Below are 20267 nucleotides of genomic sequence, written 5' to 3'. Positions count from 1 at the left end.
CAACATACTGAACCACAACAGCAGCAGAGGGGGGGCCTGCAGCCAGATTCACTCATTTAGCTCCAAAAGGCGATCTGCTCTTTAAGAATTCTGAGGACATTAGTGTGTGTGCAAGACCAGCATTTATTGCCCATCCCTACTGTCCCTTGAGAAGTGGTGATGTATCTTTTTCTTAAACCGCTGCAGTCATTGGGGAGATAGTGACGTAATGGTAATATCACTGGACTAGTAATCCAGAGACTTAATCCTCTGGGGATATGGGTTCCAATCTGATCATTACTAAAGTCTGCGTTAGAAAAGATAGTGATGACCATGAAGCCATTGTGGATTGTCATAGGAAGGAAAGGAAATCTACCACCCTTACCTGGCCTGCATGTGACTCCACCCCCACAACTTTGAAATGGTTTAGCAAGCCACTCAGCTACATCAAAGTGTTACAAAAGGAATGAAACCACCAATGTCACCTAGCATTCACCTAGGCACTGGAAACGACAACAGCAAGTTGAGCCTGCAAAGTCCTCACCTGGAGGCTTGTAGCAAAATTTGAGAGAGCTGTCAGGCAAAGGCCTGACATATGTCCACATATTCATGGAATCATACCTTACAGCCAATGCCCCAGACACCCACTGGCAGGACAGCATCACCAGAGGTGGTGGCACAATGGTACACAGTCAAGGGGGAGTTATCAAGGAAGTCCTCAATGTTGACTCCATGGACCCCATGGCATTAGACCAAAAATGAGAAAAGAATCCTCCACTGACTGCATCGCCCCCTCTCCCAACCGCACAGCTGATGAATCAGTGCTCCTCTGTGTTGAATGCCAATTGGAAGAAGCACTGAGGGTGTCAAGGGCACAGAACGTACTCTGGATGGGGGTAATTCATCACCAAGAGTGGCTCAGTGGCACCATTACCAATTGGCCAAACCCTGAAGGACATAGCTGCTAGACTGGGTCTGCAGCAGGTGGTGAGGGCACCAACAGGAGGGAAAAACCCCATCCTCACTCTTCTTTTTTCCAAAAATATGCCTCATTCATAAAAAGTACCTGACAAAACATTTCAACTTGAAAATTTCAGCAAGTGCCATTTAACTTGACTTGTCTCCATACAGTATGTTCCACTCTGAGGTGCCCCTACACAATTTTAATCCTTTTGATATTTTCAATATACACCCCAGATCAGCCTGGGAGCAAAACATTTCAAATTGAAATTTACAAAAAGTGCAATAGGGTTTATTGTTTCTTCACACAGCATGTCCCTCTCTGAGGTGCCTCAATGCAATTTTAATACTTCTGTATTCATATTCAATGTTAGGCAAATTTTCCAGATCCTCGTTGCATTATGGCTGAAAGGTCTTATAAAGTGAGTTTTCCCCACTGGAAGACCAACAAGTTTCGGGCAGACCAAAGCGCGTCTTTCACCGAGTTGATGATCCTCCAGCTGCAGTTGATGTTTGTCTCGGTGTGTGTCCCTGGGAACAGCCCGTAGAGCACAGAGTCCTGTGTCACAGAACTGCTCGGGATGAACCTCGACAGAAACCACTGCATCTCTCTCCAGACCTTCTTTGCAAAGGCACAATCCACAAGGAGGTGAACAACGGCCTCTTCCCCACCACAGCCACCTCGAGGGCAGCACGTGAAGGGGTTGGACTCCGGGCGTGTAGAAAGGATCTGACAGGGAGGGCCTTTGAAGAAAGAAGATGGCTCGGTAACATCATCGCGGTCCAACATTTTCAGGATCAGCAAATCCTTTTATGCCAGATTATGTGACATAAAGCCCACAGACAGCACGGCCTCCCACTTCTTCCAGTCCTCTATCAAGGAGATTTTAGATGACAATATGTGACAGAGATTTACTTTACTCATGGGATGTGGGCGTCGCTGGTTAGGCCAGCATTTATTGCCCATCCCCAATAGCCCTTATGAAGGTGGTGGTGTACTGCAGTCCATGTGGTGTAGGTACACCCACAGTCCTGTTAGGGAGGGAGTTCCAGGATTTTGACCCAACGACAGTGAAGGAACGGCGATATATTTCCAAGTCAGGTTCGTGAGTGACTTGGAGGGGAGCTTCCAGGTGGTGGTGTTCCCACCTATCTGCTGCCCTTGTCCTTCTAAATGGCAGTGATCATGGGTTTGGAACATGCTGTCTGAGGAGCCTTGGTGATATCCTGCAGTGCATCTTGTAGCTGGTACACACTGCTGCCACTGTGCATTGATGGTGGAGGGAGTGAATGTTTGTGGATGGTCTGCCAATCAAACTTTGTCCTGGATGGTGTCAAGCATTTTGAGTGTTGTTGGAGCTGCACTCATCCAGGCAAGTGGAGAATATTCTATCACACTCCTGACTTCTGCCTTGTAGCTGGCGGACAGGCTTTGGGGAGTCAGGAGGTGAGTTACTCACCATAGGATTCCTAGCCTCTGACCTGCTCTTGTAACCACAGTATTTATATGGCTAGTCAGTTCAGTTTCTGGTCAATGGTAACCCCCAGGATGTTGATTGTGGGGGATTCAGTGATGGTAATGCCATTGAATGTGATGGGGAGATGATTAGACTCTCTCCTGTTGGAGATGGTCGTTGCTTGGCACTTGTGTGGCGCGAATGTTATCTGCCACTTGTCAGCCCAAGCCTGGATATTGTCCAGGTCTTGCTGCATTTGGACATGGACTGCTTCAGTATCTGAGGAGTCGTGAATGGTGCTGAACATCGTGTAATCATCAGCGAACATCCCCACTTCTGACCTGCTGATGCAGTTTGGACAAATCACAGCCTGTGGATAAACTGACAAAGGCCCTGGAGTCTTTTGAGAGGAGTAAAACTCCCAGAAGTGATGGCTTACCAGCTGAGTTGTATTCAGCTCTGTGGGACAGGTAGAACCTCAGCACGTAGTGACACTTGGTGTTTGCGTACCGAGGGTCTACACACAGCTTGATGTAGCCACACACAAAGGTGGCCATCAGTACGAGGGCGATGTTGGGCACGTTTTTTCCCCCTTTATCTAGAGGCTTGTACATCGCGTCCCTGAGAACACGATCCATTTTCGACCTCCAGATAAAGTGAAAGATGGCTCGGGTGATCGCCACCACGCAGGAGTGTGGAATGGGCCAGACCTGCGCCACGTACAGCAACAGCGAGAGTGCCTCACACCTGATGACCAGGTTCTTACCCGCAATGGAGAGGGACCGTCGCTCCCACATGCCCAGTTTCCTTTTCACCATAGACACTCGCTCCTTCCAGTTTCTAACGCATGCCCCGGTCCCTCCGAACCATATCCCCAGCACCTTCAGGCCGTCAGCCCTGACAGTGAAGGGGACAAAGGATCGGTCAGCCCAGTTCCCAAAGAACATGGCCTCGCTCTTCCCACGATTTACCTTGGCTCCCGAGGCCAGTTCGAACTGGTCGCAGATGTGGATCAGTCTGCGCACCGACAGTGGATCTGAGCAGAAGACGGCGACATCGTCCGTGTACAGGGAGGCTTTGACCTGAGTGCCTCCACTGCCTGGGATTGTCACTCCTCTTATGCCCGGATCCTTCCTGATGGGCTCAGCAAAGGGTTCTATGCAACACACAAACAGGACAGGGGAGAGAGGGCAGCCCTGCCTGACTCCAGATTTAATTGGAAAGCTATCTGATTCCCAACCATTGATTGAAACTGCGCTACTGATGTTAGTGTAGAGCAGTTGGATCCAGTTGTGAATTCCCTCCCCAAACCCCATTTTGGACAGCATATCCACCATGTAGGTGTGCGATATTCTGTCAAAGGCCTTCTCCTGATCCAGGCTGATGAGGCAGGTATCCACACCCCTGTCCTGTAGAGAGGCAATCGTATCCCTGAGCAGCGCGAGGCTGTCAGAGATCTTCCTGCCGGGTACAGTGCAGGTCTGGTCAGGGTGGATCACCAATTCCAGAGCGGACTTGACCCGATTGGCGATGACCTTGGACAGAATCTTATAGTCCACATTCAACAGTGAAATGGGTCTCCAATTTCTAATTTCCTCCCTTTCACCCTTCCGTCACCCCGTCTGGACATTTCCCTCAAGGTGGCTGTGGTGGGGAAGAGACTGCTGTGCACCATGTTCACAAGGACACGATGTACAAGCCTCTAGATAAGGGGGAAAAAAAACGTGCCCAACATCGCCCTCATACTGATGGCCACCTTTGTGCGTGGCTGCATCAAGCTGTGCTTAGACCCTCAGTACGCAAACACCAAGTGTCACTACGTGCTGAGGTTCTACCTGTCCCCGGTGTTGCGAAGGATGGGTCTGGCCACGCTGCCGCGGAACGCTCCAAGTAGTTGGACTGTGATGTACCACCTGTCCCTGGTGGAAAATATTATGCAGAGAAACACCTTTGACCACAAGTCCATCAGGCAGTGGTCAGCACGTAATGTCCTAGAGACCCTATGGGAAAAGGAGATGGTGGATCCTGTCAGATAGTTTCCTGAGCAGACTGTCAAAGTTATTTGGTAGAATGCCTCATCGCCAGAACTTTCAAACAAGCACCAAGGCAAAGCTCTTCCCGTCAGATCCTTCCTACACACCAGGAGTCCCACCCCATCTGCACAATTTTTAAAAATTCGTTCATGGGATGTGGGCTTCGCTGGCTGGGCCAGCATTTATTGCCCATCCCTAGTTGCCCCTGAGAAGGTGGTGAGCTGTCATCTTAAACCGCTGCAGTCCATGTGGTGTAGGTACACCCACAGTGCTGTTAGGGAGGGCGTTCCAGTGCCTTTGTATATACGTGCAGGAATTCCTGCTATCCATTTTTACTCTTTTAGCTAGCTTCCTCTCATACTCTAATTTTTTTCTCCTGATTAACCCTTTGGTCATTCTCTGCCGTTCTTTATAATCTGACCAATCACCTGACCCACCACTCATCTTTTTCCTTAGGTTTGATGCTTCCCTTAACTTCTTTAGATAACCACGGATGGTGCGTCATCCCCTTAGATTTTTTCTTTATAGTAGGAATATACTTATTCTGAAATATCCCCTTAAAGGTCTGCCACTGCTTCTTAATTGATCCATCCTGTAACCTAGTCTCCCGGTTCACTTCAGCTAGCTCAACTTTCTGCCCACATGGTTGCCCTTATTTAAATTTAAAACACTAGTCTTAGACCCACTCTTCTCCCTTTCAAGCTGGTTGTAAAATTCAATCATATTGTGGTTGCTGCTACCTAGAGGTGCCTTCACTCTGATGTCATTAATTAATCCTGTCACATTACACAATCCCAACTGTCTGGTTGGTTCTAGAATGTGCTGCTCTAAGAAACCTTCTCAAAAGCATTCTATGAATTCTTCATCCAGCCTACTACTGCCAAACTGATTATTCTAGTTTATATGTAGATTAAAATCACCCATGATTATTGCCGTCCCTTTATCACAAGAACCCAATATTTTTTCTTGTATACTTTGTCCTACGTTGTGGTTCCTGTTAGGGAGCCTGTAGACCTCTCCCACTAGTGACTTCTCTCCCGTACTATTCCTCATCGCCACCCAAACCGATTCTACATCCTGGTCTCCTGATCCAAGGTCACCTCTAACTAATGCACCAATGCTTGATTTACAGGGTCATGAAGACTCGAAACGTTAACTGATTTCTTCTCCACCGATGCTGCCAGACCTGCTGAGTTTTTCCAGGTAATTCTATTTTTGTTCTTGATTAACAGTACTACCTTTGCCTAGCTGCCTATCCTTCTATTTATAGGAGCATTACCAAACACAATTTGACAGTCAGATCAGGAGACAGTTAGACAAAAGTGACCAAAAACTTAGGTAGATTTTAAGCAGTGCCTTAAAAGGTAAGCAGAGAGGTGCAATATTCAGCTCGGTTCTAAACCTTATTGTGAACCCGGCATTTGTCAAAAGTTCACTTTCTCTGTCTCTTATCCTCCATATCTATTGCTATCCTGGGAGCTCTAATATTGGATGACCTTCCTTTCGTCCTCATGGGAATGTGTTTACTCTGTACCCAAACTAACTCCTCTTTGAAGACCTCCTCCTATTTAAGGACTCCTTTGCTGAGTAACTTTTGATCACCCAGAATATTTCGAGGTGTCAGCTGTGGCTCAGTTCATAGCACCCTCGCCTTTGAACCAGAGGGTTGTGGGTGCATGTCCCACTCCCGGAAACCAAGAACTGTGATTGTACTCGAAAGAGTTGCAATCTGTGACTGTTGATAACTCGAAAGAGTTTGATCCGAATCCACCTGGGAGAGAGAGAGAGAGAGATCTCTTTGCAGCACACTGAAGTGTTTTTTTTCACATCTACTTCCTGTTCTTTTCCATAACTTGTGCAAACCTGTGATTATGATCAGGGTTCCAACAAGCGCACTGCACACACACTGAGATATGCTGCACTTCACTCTCCAGAACTAGATGCAGCCACTGGAGTGACTGACTGTGCAGGAGAGTCAGGCAGACTCTGTATGACAGAACTTCTCGCTTTTAAGCGAGAGTAAGTCAAGTGTTTTCATAACTTTCTTTTGACTAATACAAGGGAGGTGATACGAAGGAAATCTCTAGTCGATCTCCTTCTACGCGGGGGAAAGAACCCCGCCACCTCCCCACCAAAAATTGCTGAGTTTTTCCAGAAATTGACGATGTACAGCCATACTGTCTCATGTCCCCCAGAGCGGACCACTTTTACATCAAGGTGACAACGCATTTACCAAGCGCCTCAACACAAGATTTTGACATGAAACATTGTTTAATAGTAAGGTTTTGACGGAATTTATAATTCGGACTCAGAATCATGAGGAAATGTTTCTTATGTCGGTTAAGGTCTTCCTTTCCTCATTTGCATGTCCGCATCCGTCGGCCAATTGGAGAGCTGGTTATGCCTCTCCCGTCCAAGCCGCTGATTGGCGCGATGAATAGCAATCACAACAGGACCCGCCTTCCCCTGCTCGCTATTGGCTGTTCCTCATGCCACCAAGCCCGCTTCGGCATTGTGATTGGTGGATTGGTTTGGGGGGGCGGGACTGCTGCTTCAGTGCTGCCGCCCACTGTTGGGAAATCAGAACAGGAACTGAAAACGAGACTTGCATTTTTATCAGATTTCAGATTTCCAGCATCCGCGGGTATTTTGCTTTTAACTTGCATTTTTATAGCGCCTTTCACCCCCACTGGAAACCCCAAAGCGCCTTACATTCAACGAAGTACTTTTTGAAGTCATCGCTGTTATAATATAGGAAATGCAGCAGCCCAGCTACACCCAGTAAACTCCCCAAAAGAGTAATGTGGCAATGATCAGACAATCCTTTCGGTGATGTTGCTTCAGGGATAAATGTTGGCCGGGGATGACTCCCACAGCTACCTCAACTACAGCTCCTCACACCCCGCTTCCTGTAAGGACTCCATCCCATTCTCTCAGTTCCTTCGCCTCCGTCGCATCTGTTCTGATGATGCCACTTTCCAAAACAGTTCCTCTGACATGTCCTCCTTCTTCCTTAACCGAGGTTTCCCGCCCACGGTGGTTGACAGGGCCCTCAACCGTGTCCGGCCCATCTCCCGCGCATCCGCCCTCACGCCTTCTCCTCCTTCCCAGAACCATGATAGGGTCCCCCTTGTCCTCACTTATCACCCCACCAGCCTCCGCATTCAAAGGATCATCCTCCGCCATTTCCGCCAACTCCAGCATGATGCCACCACCAAACACATCTTCCCTTCCCCCCCCACCCCCCCCGGCAGCATTCCGCAGGGATCGTTCCCTCCGGGACACCCTGGTCCACTCTTCCATCACCCCCGACTCCTCAGCCCCCTCCCACGGCACCTTCCCATGCAACCGAAGGAGGTGCAACACCTGCCCCTTTACTTCCCCCCTCCTCACCGTCCAAGGGCCCAAACACTCCTTTCAAGTGAAGCAGCATTTCACTTGCACTTCCCTCAATTTAGTCTACTGCATTCGCTGCTCCCAATGCGGTTTCCTCTACATTGGAGAGAGCAAACGCAGACTGGGTGACTGCTTTGCGGAACACCTTCGGTCTGTCTGCAAGCATTACCCAGACATCCCTGTCGCTTGACATTTCTACACACTGCCCTGCTCTCATGCCCACATGTCCGTCCTTGGCCTGCTGCATTGTTCCAGTGAAGCTCAACGCAAACTGGAGGAACAGCACCTCATCTTCCGACTAGGCACTTTACAGCCTTCCAGACTGAATATTGAGTTCAACAACTTCATTATATATTTTTTTAAAATATATTTTTCTTTTCCCACCTATTTCTATTATTATTTTAAAATTTATTTCCATCCATTGTTTTATCTCCACCTTTTAGCCCATTTCGATCCCTTCCCCCTACCCCAGCCCCACTAGGACTATCTGTCACTTGCTCGTCCTGCTTTCTACCCTTAATATTCCCATTAGCACATCCTTTAGCTAATATCACCACCGTCAACACCCCTTTGTCCTTTTATCTTTGACATCTTTGGCAATCTCTTCTTTGCCTCCACCTATCTCTGGCCCTCTATCCAGCTCCACCTGTCCCACCCCCCTCGAACAACTTATATTTCATCTCATTTCTATTTTTCTTCAGTTCTGATGAAGAGTCATACGGACTCAAAACGTTAACTCTGTCTTCCTCTCCGCAGATGCTGTCAGACCTGCTGAGTCTTTCCAGCTATTTTTGTTTTAGTTTCAGATTTCCAGCATCCGCAGTATTTTGCTTTTACCAGGGATAGCTCCCTGCTATTTGGTATAGAGCCATGGAATCTGTGAGTGCAGACGTGGCCTCGGTTTAACATCTCATCCAAAAGACAGTACCTCTGACAGTGCAGCACCCATTGCAATGGAGGGTCAGCCAAGACTTTTATCCTTAAATCCTGGAGTGGGACTTGAATCCACAACTTCCTGACTGAGAGACAAAGGCAATACCAACTGAACCATAATGGCAGAAACATCCAGTGGGATAGGACTGCTTGAACTTTTCCTTCCTCATTTCCATCTACTCAAGCCAGTTAACTTTCAATCCCTCATTCACTCATTTAGCTCCAAAAGGGAACCTGCTGCTTATTATTCCTGAGGAGGTTAGCATGTGGGCAAGGCCCAGCATTTAATGTCTATCCCTTCAACCTAGTGCCCAAACCCCTGGTTAAATTAATTTAAACCTTCACCCATAGCACTAGTGAACCCTCCTGTGACAATATTAGTCCCAGCTCTGTTGAGGTTCAAAATGTCCACCTTGACCAGGTCCCTCCTACCCAGACCTGGTGCGAATGCCCCAAGGAATCTAAATTTCTCCCTCCTGGACCATTTTTTCGGTGATTCAATAACTTGTTTACATTACTCCCATAGTCACTCACGTGGCAGTGGGAGTAATCCAGAGATTATGACCTTTGGGGCTCTGTTCTTTAATTTCATCCTCAGCTCCTGAAACACTGACTGCAGAACCTCAATTGCCTCCCTTCCTGTGTCCGTTGGTTTCCAAATGGACAACAACTCCTGGCTGTTCCACTTCAACCCTTCAAAATGTCCTGCAGCCTCCCCGTGATGTTCTTTACCCGGGCGCCAGGGGGGGAATTGCATCATGAGGGGCCTATGCTGCTGGTTGGTGAAGCGCCTGTCTATCGCGCAGTTATCAAATTCTCTATGACCGCTGCATTCTACATTTTTCTCTGCTCCTCTGTGCAACAATTTTCTCCACATGGATGTGTTGTTTGTGAATATCTAGTTCATGGTTCATGTTAATATTTTAAGAGGTAACTTTCAGTTCTGGGAAGATTAAAGTTGCAAAGGTAAGGTCATTTAAATATTGGGCTTTAGAGATTGCCAGTACACCTGAAGGAATGGCATTTCAAAATGTTTGTTTAATGAAGCCAGAATAGAAGAGATTAAGCTATGAAACAACCAGTGGGCTTACTTAGCTGAGGAACTGGAGGCCTGGGGCAGAATATTACGCTTGGCGTGTGGGCATGTGCCTGACACGCCCGAGCGTCAAATGACGCGCGATGAAGTTGAGCGTGTGTTCAAACATCATCGCCCACTCGCGCGCCCGCCGATAATTAAAAGGCCTATTAAGGCCATTAACAATCTCGTTCAATTCAAATTTACACTGCCTGTCTGACCTTACAGTGAGTGGGCAGGCGAAATGGCCAAGCGGCCTTTACATTTTTTAGGCAACTTCATCCATGAGCAGGATGAGGTTTCCTAAAGCAAATAAACATGAAACAAAAAATTTATTTTAGAATTAAAAACATGTCCCATCTCACGTGACAGAGGAGGGGACATGTTTTATTAAATTTTTACTGTCTTTATTAAATCTTTATAACAGCGCCTCAGTCTCCCTGATGTAGCTCCGTGCCTCATGGCGATTGAGGCGCTCTCTCTCTCTCACGCATGCGCAAAATGTGTGCTAGGCCAGGTTCTCTCTCCATCCTCCCCCCCACCCGCCCGCACAGGCAGCAGTCAGCACTGCCGCTCGCGATCCACGCAGGGTGGGCCTTAATTGGCTCGCCCGCGCGAAATCGCTGTACGGAGCTGATCGCGGGCGGCTGTAGGCTTCCCGAATGCCCCCGCCCGCCCCGCCGAGCACCCCCGCCAAAGGCAATATCCTGCCCCTGATGCCTGTAATGCTTGCAGGCCAGAGACATGTTTTGTTTTGCAAGGTAAAGCTAACTTAGTTTAAAAGCATTCAGTAAACCCTGAAAGGTTGTAAAACCCATTTACTTCGTCAGATCAAAGACAAAATTATTAACGAGGGATAATTAAATTAAAGGTCAGCTTGAACCATAGAAAGTTTACTGCGCAGAAAGAGGCCATTCAGCCCATCATGTCTGTGCTGGCCTGAAAAAGATGAAAAAGAAACTAGCTGCTCATTTTAATCACACTTTCCAGCCCCTGGTCTGTAGCCGTGCAGGTTACAGCACTTCAGGTGCAGATCCAGGTACCTTTTAAATGATTTGAGTGTTTCAGCCTCAACCACCAATTCAGGCAGTGAATTCCAGTCACCCACCACACTCTGCGTGAAAAAGTTTTTCCTCATGTCCCCTCTAGCCCTTCTACCAATCACCTTAAATCTATGCCCCCTGATAATTGACCCCTCAGCTAGAGGAAACAAGTCTTTCCTGTCTACCCTATCTAGGCCCCTCATAATCTTGTATACCTCAATTAACTCACCCCTCAGCCTAAGGAAAACAACCCTAGCCCATCTAATCTTTCCTCATAGCTACAATTTTCAAGCCCTGGCAGCATTCTTGTAAATCTCCTCTGCACTCTCTCCAGACCAGTTATGTCCCTCCTGTAATGTGGTGACCAGAACTGTACACAAAATTCCAGCTGTGGCCTAACCAGCGTTTTATACAGTTCCATCATTACATCCCTGCTTTTGTTTTCAATACCTTGTCCAATGAAGGAAAGCATTCCATCTGCTTTCTTTACCACCTTATCCACCAGTCCTGCCACCTTCAGGGACCTGTGAACATGCACTCCAAGGTCTCTCACTTCCTCAACCCCTTTCAGTATCCTCCCGTTAACTGAGTATTCCCTGGCTTTGTTTGCCCTCCCCAAATACATTACCTCACATTTTTCCGGGTTGAATTCCATTCGCCACTTTTTTGCCCACTCAACCAAACCATTGCCATAATTCTGAAGTCAACAGCTATCCTCTTCACTATCAACTACACGGCCAATTTTTATGTCATCTGCAAATTTCCCAATCATACCTCCCACATTTATGTCCAAATCATTAATATATACAACAAACAGCAAGGGCCCCCACACTGAGCCCTGTGGAACACCACTGGAAACTGTTTTCCATTTGCAAAAACATCCATTGACCATTACCCTTTGGTTCCTGTCGCTGAGCCAATTTTGGATCCAGCTCACCACCTTTCCCTGTATCTCATGGGATCTCACTTTTCTGATCATGTGGGACCTTGTCAAATGTCTTACTAAAATCCATGTAGACAACATCAATCCTCCTCAAAACCTTTTATTCAGTTAGTAAGGTACGATCTTCCCCTAACAAAACCATGCTGACTATCCCTGATCAATTCATGCCTTTCTAAATGACAGTTTACCTTGTCTCTCAGAATTGTTTCCAATAATTTGCCCACTACCGAAGTCAGACTGACCAGCCTATAATTTTCTGGCCTATTCATTGCACCTGTTTTAAATAAAGGTACAACATTTGCAGACCTCCAATCCTCTGGCACCTCACCTGTATCTAGTGAGGATTGGAAAATAATCCTCAGAGCATCCGCTATTTCCTTCATGGCTTCCTTTAACAGCCTGGGATACAATCCATCCGGCCCCTGGTGACTAATCCACCTTCAAGGATGCCAGTCGCTCCAGTACTTCCTCTCTCACTATGCTTATTGTATCTCATGTTTCACATTCCTCCTCATTCACTAGAATGTCTGCATCATCTCTCTCCTTAGTGAAGACATAGACAAAGTACTCTTGAGAACCCTGCCCACATCTTCAGCATCAACACACATGTTCTCAGAGCAGGCTAGTCATTGTGGAGATGGGTGGGCCTTAGTAAGGTTTTCTGGTTTCAATTTATCCAGATGGTTTTGCAGGGGGAGTTAGTGCAGCTTGGAACTGGTATGTGCACTCTGCAGCTCACTGAGAGAAAGCAGCCAAAGTACCATTATTCAAGAAGGGTGGTAGGGATAAACCAGGGAACTATAGGCCAGTGAGTCTAACATCAGTGGTAGGGAAACTTTGGGAAAAAATTCTGAGGGACAGGATTAATCTCCACTTGGAGAGGCAGGGATTGATCAGGGATAGTCAGCATGGCTTTGTCAGGGAGAGATCATGTCTAAAAGATTTGATTGAATTTTTCAAGGAGGTGACTAGGTGTGTAGATGAGGGTAGTGCAGTTGATGTAGTTTAAATGGGCTTCAGTAAGGTTTTTGACAAGGTCTCGCATGGGAGAATGGTCAAGAAGGTAAGAACCCATGGGATCCAGGGAAATTTGGCAAATTGGATCCAAAATTGGCTTAGTGGCGGGAGGCAGAGGGTGATAGTTGAAAGTTGTTTTTGTGACTGGAAGCTTGGTCCAGTGGTGTACCACAGGGTTCGGTGCTGGGTCCCTTGCTGTTTGTGGTGTATATTAATGATCTAGACATGAATGTAGGAGATATGATCAGTAAGTTCAGAGATGACATGAAAATTGGTGGTGTGGTAAATAGCGAGGAGGAAAGCCTTAGACTACAGGATTATATATAGATGGGCTGGTCAGATAGGCAGAACAGTGGCAAGTGGAATTTAATCCTGAAAAGTGTGAGGTGATGCATTTTTGGGAGGACTAACAAGGCACGGGAATACACGATGAAAGGTAAAGACCCTAGGAAGTACAGAGGATCACAGAGACCTTGGTGTGCATGTCCATAGATCTTCGAAAGCAGGACAGGTAGATAAGGTGGTTAAGAAGCCATCTGGGATACTTGCCTTTATTAGTCAAGGCATTGAATACAAGAGCAGGGAGGTTATGTTGGAGCTGTATAAAACGCTAGTTAGACCACAGCTGGAGAACTGTGTGCAGTTCTGGTCGCCACACTATAGGAAGGATGTGATTGCACTGGAGAGAGTGCAGAGGAGATTCACCAGGATGTTGCCTGAGCTGAAGTATTTCAGCTATGAAGAGAGACTGGATAGACTAGGGTTGTTTTCCTTAGGGCAGAGAAGGCTGAGGGGGGACCTGATTAAGGTGTACAAAATTATGAGGGGCATAGATAGGGTGGACAGGAAGAAACTTTTCCCTTTAGTGGAGGGGTCAATAACCCGGGGGCATCGATTTAAGGAAAGGGGAAGTATTTAGATGAACAGTTGAAACGCCATGGCATACAAGGCTACGGGCCAAGTGCTGGAAAATGGGATTAGAGTAGATAGGGGCTTCATGACCAGCACGGACACGATGGGCTGAAGGGCCTCTTTCCGTTCTGTAAAACTCTATGACTCTAGCAAAATTTTGCCCTCATCAGGCGGGGGCAGGCGGGGGCGGTCGGGAAGCCGACTGCCGCCCGTAATCAGGGCTTGACCGCGATTTCATGCTGGTGGGCTACAGTGCTCAGCGCTGCCTGTGGGGGGCGGTGGGAGGAGAGGGGGAGGGCGAGCTCGAACTTAGCGCATGCGCGTGGGTGTGAGCTGGAAAAGCTCCCTGAGGCTCAGAGCTGCCTCAAAGAGATGAACAGTTTCGAAAATAAAACATGAAGATTTTTTAAATATTAAGAAACATGTCCCCTCATGTGACTGTTACATGAGCAGGGACATGTTAGAAATTAGGATGAAATTTTAAAAACATTTTTAATGACAGAGCGAAACCTCATCCCGCCCGTTGGTGAGGTTTTGCAAAAAATGCAAAGGCTGCTTGGCCTTTTCACCTGCCCGCCAACCATAAGGTTGGATGGACAGTGAAAAATTTAAATCAATTGGGTTGTTAATGGCCTCAATAGGCCTTTTAATTGTCAGTGGGCGCACTGCCGACTCCCACGCGTACCCACCAACCGAAATATCGCGCGAGTGCGCGATGATGTCGCGATGTTCGCCCGATGTCATCGCGGGTCATTTTATGCTCGAGTGGGTGGACATGCGCACGCCCGCTCACTGAAAAATCCTGCCCTAAGTGACCATTAGCTAGGTCTGCGCTGTAAGCAGAGTAAGAAATGAACTTCTTCCGTGCGGAATGTGGGCGAGGCTTAGTTGGAATTTTGTGAGGGAACAGAAGCTGGAAGATTGCTTAGTTTCAAACTGGTGGAAGCAGCTGCAGTGGCCCTCATAGAGTGTTGTGCCAAAGAAAGCAACAAGCAGATTAGCTTGGAAGTATTGGAAAAGTAGCCAGGACAAGGGACTGAGGCATCCAGAGTCAAGAGATGGCAAATTAAAATTTTACCTCTGAGAATAGTCAGAGCTGAGGAGAATTCTCCAGGAGAAATGTGACATACATATGGATGGTCCATACAGAAGTAAATAACTTTAAGGTTGATTAACTTATAAGAGAATTCTTGGAGGAAGTAAGAAGTAAACCTGAGTGCATAAGATACATAGTTACAGCCATTGTAATATTGTATGTTGCCTCATGAAGAGGTCTAGAGAATGTCGTATGGTTGAACAATAGTTGTTTATTAATAAACACATAACTATATACATATATATCGGATACAGTCCTGAGGGGGAGCTGTCTCCAAGCTGACTTCCAGCAGACTCACTCCTACACTCTACTACTCCCATTGCTTCCATTACATCATAATGTGGGCAGTACTGTTTTCCCAGTCCCACATTAACCCTTAATGTCCTGAACACCCAAATACTACAATAACCATACTGTTAAATTAATAATTCTTGTTTTGTTGAAAGTCACACTCTCGAGTATTTGATCCTGGTTGTACTATGGGTCTTTAGATGTCTCAAAGACGAGATCTTGAGACTTGTGTGTTTAAACATGAACCCTTTATTGTGGATCTTTAACTATTTACAGTTCCAAGATCTGTTCGTGCATGGGGATGTTCCCTGCTTACAGAGTTGTTGTTTCTAGACTGTTCTCTTACAGCATGATCATGTGACTCTATACATCATACCGTGGGTGGTGCTATTCTCCAGTCCCATGTTAACCCTTGCTCTGCTGATCACTTTTACATTACATTGGCACGCAGGTACATCATGCAACATCCCCCTTTCTTTACCAAAGAAAACGTTCCTCCCTTGCAATAGAGTATTACAATGCAATCTTTATTTTCTATCCCTGCTCCCCCATTTCAAGTCTCTGACTTAATAAATTCAGACGGGTCTTGAGAGGCTTGACAGTTCTTCCACATCGCAGTCTGTCACGTTTGGAGGAATGGTAGTAATAGTTCTGTGTTTCTGGTACTTGGCTATCTCCATTTGATTCGCTTTTTGCACTCCTTCGAGTTTTGTTTCTCTTTATTAACAACCCATCTGCTTTTCTCGGACACTGTGGGTTTGCCCCGTTCTTTCTGCAGGGAATGTGCTCTCCCTTCATTCCTGGAGTGGACTCAAATTTTCCTTTCTGTGGTGTCTGATGTGTTCTTGTGGAACGCTGATGTTTCACAAATGGAACCTTCACATCCGCTAGTTTCACAATCTCAGCCAAACATTTGTTCACTGTTTGATTTTCAAATCGTTTTGCAAGCTTATGAATCTTTTTGTTCAGCTCAATGATTCTTAGCACGTTTGAGACATCCAGCGCTTGTACTTCAGTGTCGGGTTTACATTTTCTGATCTCATTTCTGTCCTTTCTTTCTCCGTCTGCAACCGAACTTTGTTCTTACTCTTCGTTTGGGACTCACAGTTGGCTAGCTCTGTCTCCGGCAAAATCTTAACTTGTTTCAGTTCTGTAATCGTGCTACTCATGGCTTCATTATCTGCTCACAATTCAGAAAGTTCTGTGATTGTTTAATTTCAATGCCTCCTCTTTTCCATTCAGCTGCTTCTTCAGTTCTTCAGTCTGTTTCTTGTAGGTTTCGGTTTCTCCCTGGAATATAGAACGTTGCTGAGTCTTCTCTGCCAACGGGGTCTTCAGTTTGCTCAGAGTGACGTTAAATTCATTTTCCTCCTCTTCGTAATTTTCCTGAGGGATTCTTGTAACATGTGAAAGTCTTTCAGCTGGTTTTACTTGTCTTTGCGAAGCTCACTTGTTTCATCTCAAGCTTTCCTGTAATTCAATAGACTCGAGTTTCCTCCTCTGTTCTTCCGTTCTGCTGTTTAAGACAAACTTCATTTCTTCATGTCGCTGAATGGTTACACCTTCATTTTGCATTTGATCTTGAAGGACAATCAATTGTTCTTTCAACCATTTATTTTCTTGATGACCTCACTCTGGGCTTCAGTGCATTGTTTCTGTACTGATGGTTCCAATGCAGCTTTTTCTGAAGTTATATTCAACATCCTTTTTAGCTCCTCATGTTTTTTCCATTGCTACACATTGATTCTTCAAGGAGTCTTTCAAGCTTGCAACTTCTTTGCTTGTCTTTTCTGCCTGCTGTTTTGCCTGGCTCTACATCTGGCTAAGTTTCCCCGACTCCTGCTTTGATTTGCCAACTGTGTAATTCAGGGTCAATTTTTCCTCCTGACCTTTGTGCCATCTCTGAAATTTGTTTGTTCAGATCTCAAACAGCTTGGTTCATTGAAGACTTCATTTTATCGTGCGTTTTCAACGGTATATACTCAGCCTGAATCTTGTGCTTCAAAGCTTCCAGTTCAGCTCTGATGCGAACATTTTCCTGTAGAACAGCTTCATTGCAACAGTTACACATTCCCTTCTGGTGCAAAAACACAATGGGAAAATCTGCCCAGCCATGGCCGACAAAAGAAATTAAGGATAGCACAGTCTCAAGATACGGGGCAGGCCATTTAGGACTGAGATGAGGAGAAACCTCTTCACTCAGATGGTGGTGAGCCTGTGGGATTCTCTACCACAGGAGGCTGTGGAGGCCAAATCACTGAATATATTTATGAAGGAAATGAAGAGATTTCTAGACCCTAAAGGTGTCAAGGGATATGGGGAGCGAGCAGGAGTATGGCGTTAACATGGAGGATCAACCACGGTCAAAAGGAATTGTGGAGCAGGCTCGAAGGGCCGAATGACCTTTTTGTACGTTTTGCTTCTTTTGAGTTACCTCACGCTCTGGGGTCTTCTGTTGCTCTCCCTCTGCAATCTTTTTTTGTCCTCTCTCTGGGGTCATTTGGTGCCTTCTGTCTGGGGTCTCTGCTTGTCCTCCCTCTGCTGTCTTTTGTTGTTCTCGGCAGAGCTGCCTCTCTGTGGGGTTTCTTGTTGCCTTGGTGCTTTATTGGGGTGTGCTAGACCTCCTTCTAGGGTCTGCGCTCTTCACAACTTGGAGTTTCAAATATCTGTCAAAGCCTTTTAATATCTCAATGACATTTGGTGAGATATTAAAAGGTTTTGACAGATATTTCAAACTCCAAGTTGTGGAGAGTGTAAACCCTAGAAGGAGGTTTAACAGCAGAACCAGGACGAGCCGCTAACTCTGGATGAGCTGACAAAGGCCATTAGGTCCTTCGAGAAGAGTAAAACTCCCGGAAGTGACGGCTTACCAGCTGAGTTGTATTCGGTTCTGTGGGACTGGATCATCCCAGACCTGCTAGAAGTGTAAGAGAGTATGCTTCTGGCCGGCAGCATGTCAGAAACCACGAGGAAAGGCATCATCACCCTCATCTGCAAGTGGAAGGGGGAAAGGGAAGAAATTAGAAATTGGCGACCCATTTCACTGTTGAATGTGGACTATAAAATTCTGTCCAAGATCATCGCCAGTTGGGTCAAGTCCGCTCTGGAGTTGGTGATCCACCCTGACCGGACCTGCACTGTGCCGGGCAGGAAGATCTCTGACAGCCTCGCGCTGCTCAGGGATACGATTGCCTATGTAGAGGACAGGGGTGTGGACACCTGCCCCATCAGCCTGGATCAGGAGAAGGCCTTTGACAGAGTATCACACACCTACATGGTGGATGTGCTCTCCAAAATGGGGTTTGGGGAAGGAATCTGCAATTAGAACCAACTGCTCTACAGTGCACCAGCACTGAACTCTCTAAGTTGCTGTTGACATCAGATTTAAGCAAACAAAACCTTGTCCTCATAAGCTGGGCAACCTGTTGTAGATTGTGGGGCTATTCTGTACCAGAACAGAAAATTGTCTAGTGTGTTTCAAAAAGAAACATGGAAATTAAGACTTTTTCACAAGCTGTACACCTACAAGTTTCCCTCCAAGCCACTCACTATCCTGACTTGGAACTATGTTGCCATTCTTTCACTGTTGCTGAATAAAAATCCTGGAACTCCCTCCCTAACAGGACCTACAACACATGGACTGTAGTAGTTCAAGGAAGTGACTCAGCACCACTTTCTTAAGGGTAATTAGGGATGGGCAATAAATGCTCGCCTTGACAGCGATGCCCAGATCCCACGAAAGAAATGAAAAAATGATTCTTACTCAGAAATATTTCAAGTTCAGCTGTACTCCATTATCTGACACCAACACTCTGGCAACCCTTAAATTGCAAACCATCTTTTCAAAACCTTAATAGTTTTGGCACTTGTGGTATTCAGCATAGACTCAACATTTATCAACTTGCTATGGCTATTGACCAAAACAAGGTACTCTTTCCCTGCCACTTGAAGGAAATCGACATGAACTCATTCCCACAGGTTTCCTGTGTTTGACCACAGAATGAAAGAAACCTTGGTTGGATCATTTCTCATTCCGAGACACATTTCACAACTTTTCGCCAACTCTTTGATATCTCTGTCGGCCTTTGAATACCCAGATTGGCTTCTTAATACTGTTTCATACAGACTATCCCTATGTGCTCTCAATGAAGTTCCTTTAACAATTGTTTTCTAAACATTGGCAGAATAATAACTCTTAAACCCCATAGGAGACAGCCTTGATCTACACTCAGTTCATTTCTACATGAGAAATACTCCCTTTTTTGAACTAAATATGATCGTTAAGAGCTTGGTGGTCAGTTAACAAAGTGATCTTCCTGCCATGCAAGTACTTGTGGAGCTTAGTGACACCAGATATGATCGCTAATGCTTCTTTCTCAACTTGTCAGTAATTTTTCTCTGACTTTGTTCGAGTACATGAAGCATATGCTACAGGCTTCTCCACACCGTCTTCTATTATGTGACATAACACCACACCAATCCCTTGTGGTGAGACATCGCACGCTAAAACTATTTGTTTATTGGGATCATAGTGGGTCAAAACAGCATCACTAGTCAGTACTTTCTTCACTTTTTCAAATGCTTTCCGACACCCCACAGACCACTCCCAATCTATTCCATCTTCGAACAGTTGATACGGGGAGTCAGGGACGAACTTAGAACAATGCGCAACAATCCCTATGATGTAAAGTTCTTTGTTTTCTGGTCTCTTTGCTTTCAAACTCCCCTCAATCTTCTCTTGCCCTGGGTGGATACCTTCACCATCTATTTGGTGACCCAGGTGATGAAGCAACACTCGTGCATTGATGCCATACTCTTGAAGTCGACCTAAGATTTTGTTCAACCTGACAATGTGCTCTTTCTCTGTCTTACTGCTATTTAGAAGGTAAGCAAACAAGCAGCGCACTCCTTTCATCACATCGAGTACTTGACCCATGACGCTTTGGAACACTGCAGGAGCAGCAGATAAATGGTAACCTTTCACAGCCCTTTGTGTGTATGAATGGTTAAGCAATGCCTTGCTCTTGTCAGTTAATTCTAATTGCAAACATGCATTTGTCAAATCTATTTTACCATTGGCTAAAACGGAATAAATTTTCACTGTTGGGCGGAGTGTCATTCTCGATCACCTT

This window comes from Cetorhinus maximus, chromosome 29 (assembly GCF_964194155.1).
Source record: "Cetorhinus maximus chromosome 29, sCetMax3.hap1.1, whole genome shotgun sequence".
Classification (NCBI taxonomy): Eukaryota; Metazoa; Chordata; class Chondrichthyes; order Lamniformes; family Cetorhinidae; genus Cetorhinus; species Cetorhinus maximus.
Note: the sequence above shows the minus strand (reverse complement) of the source record.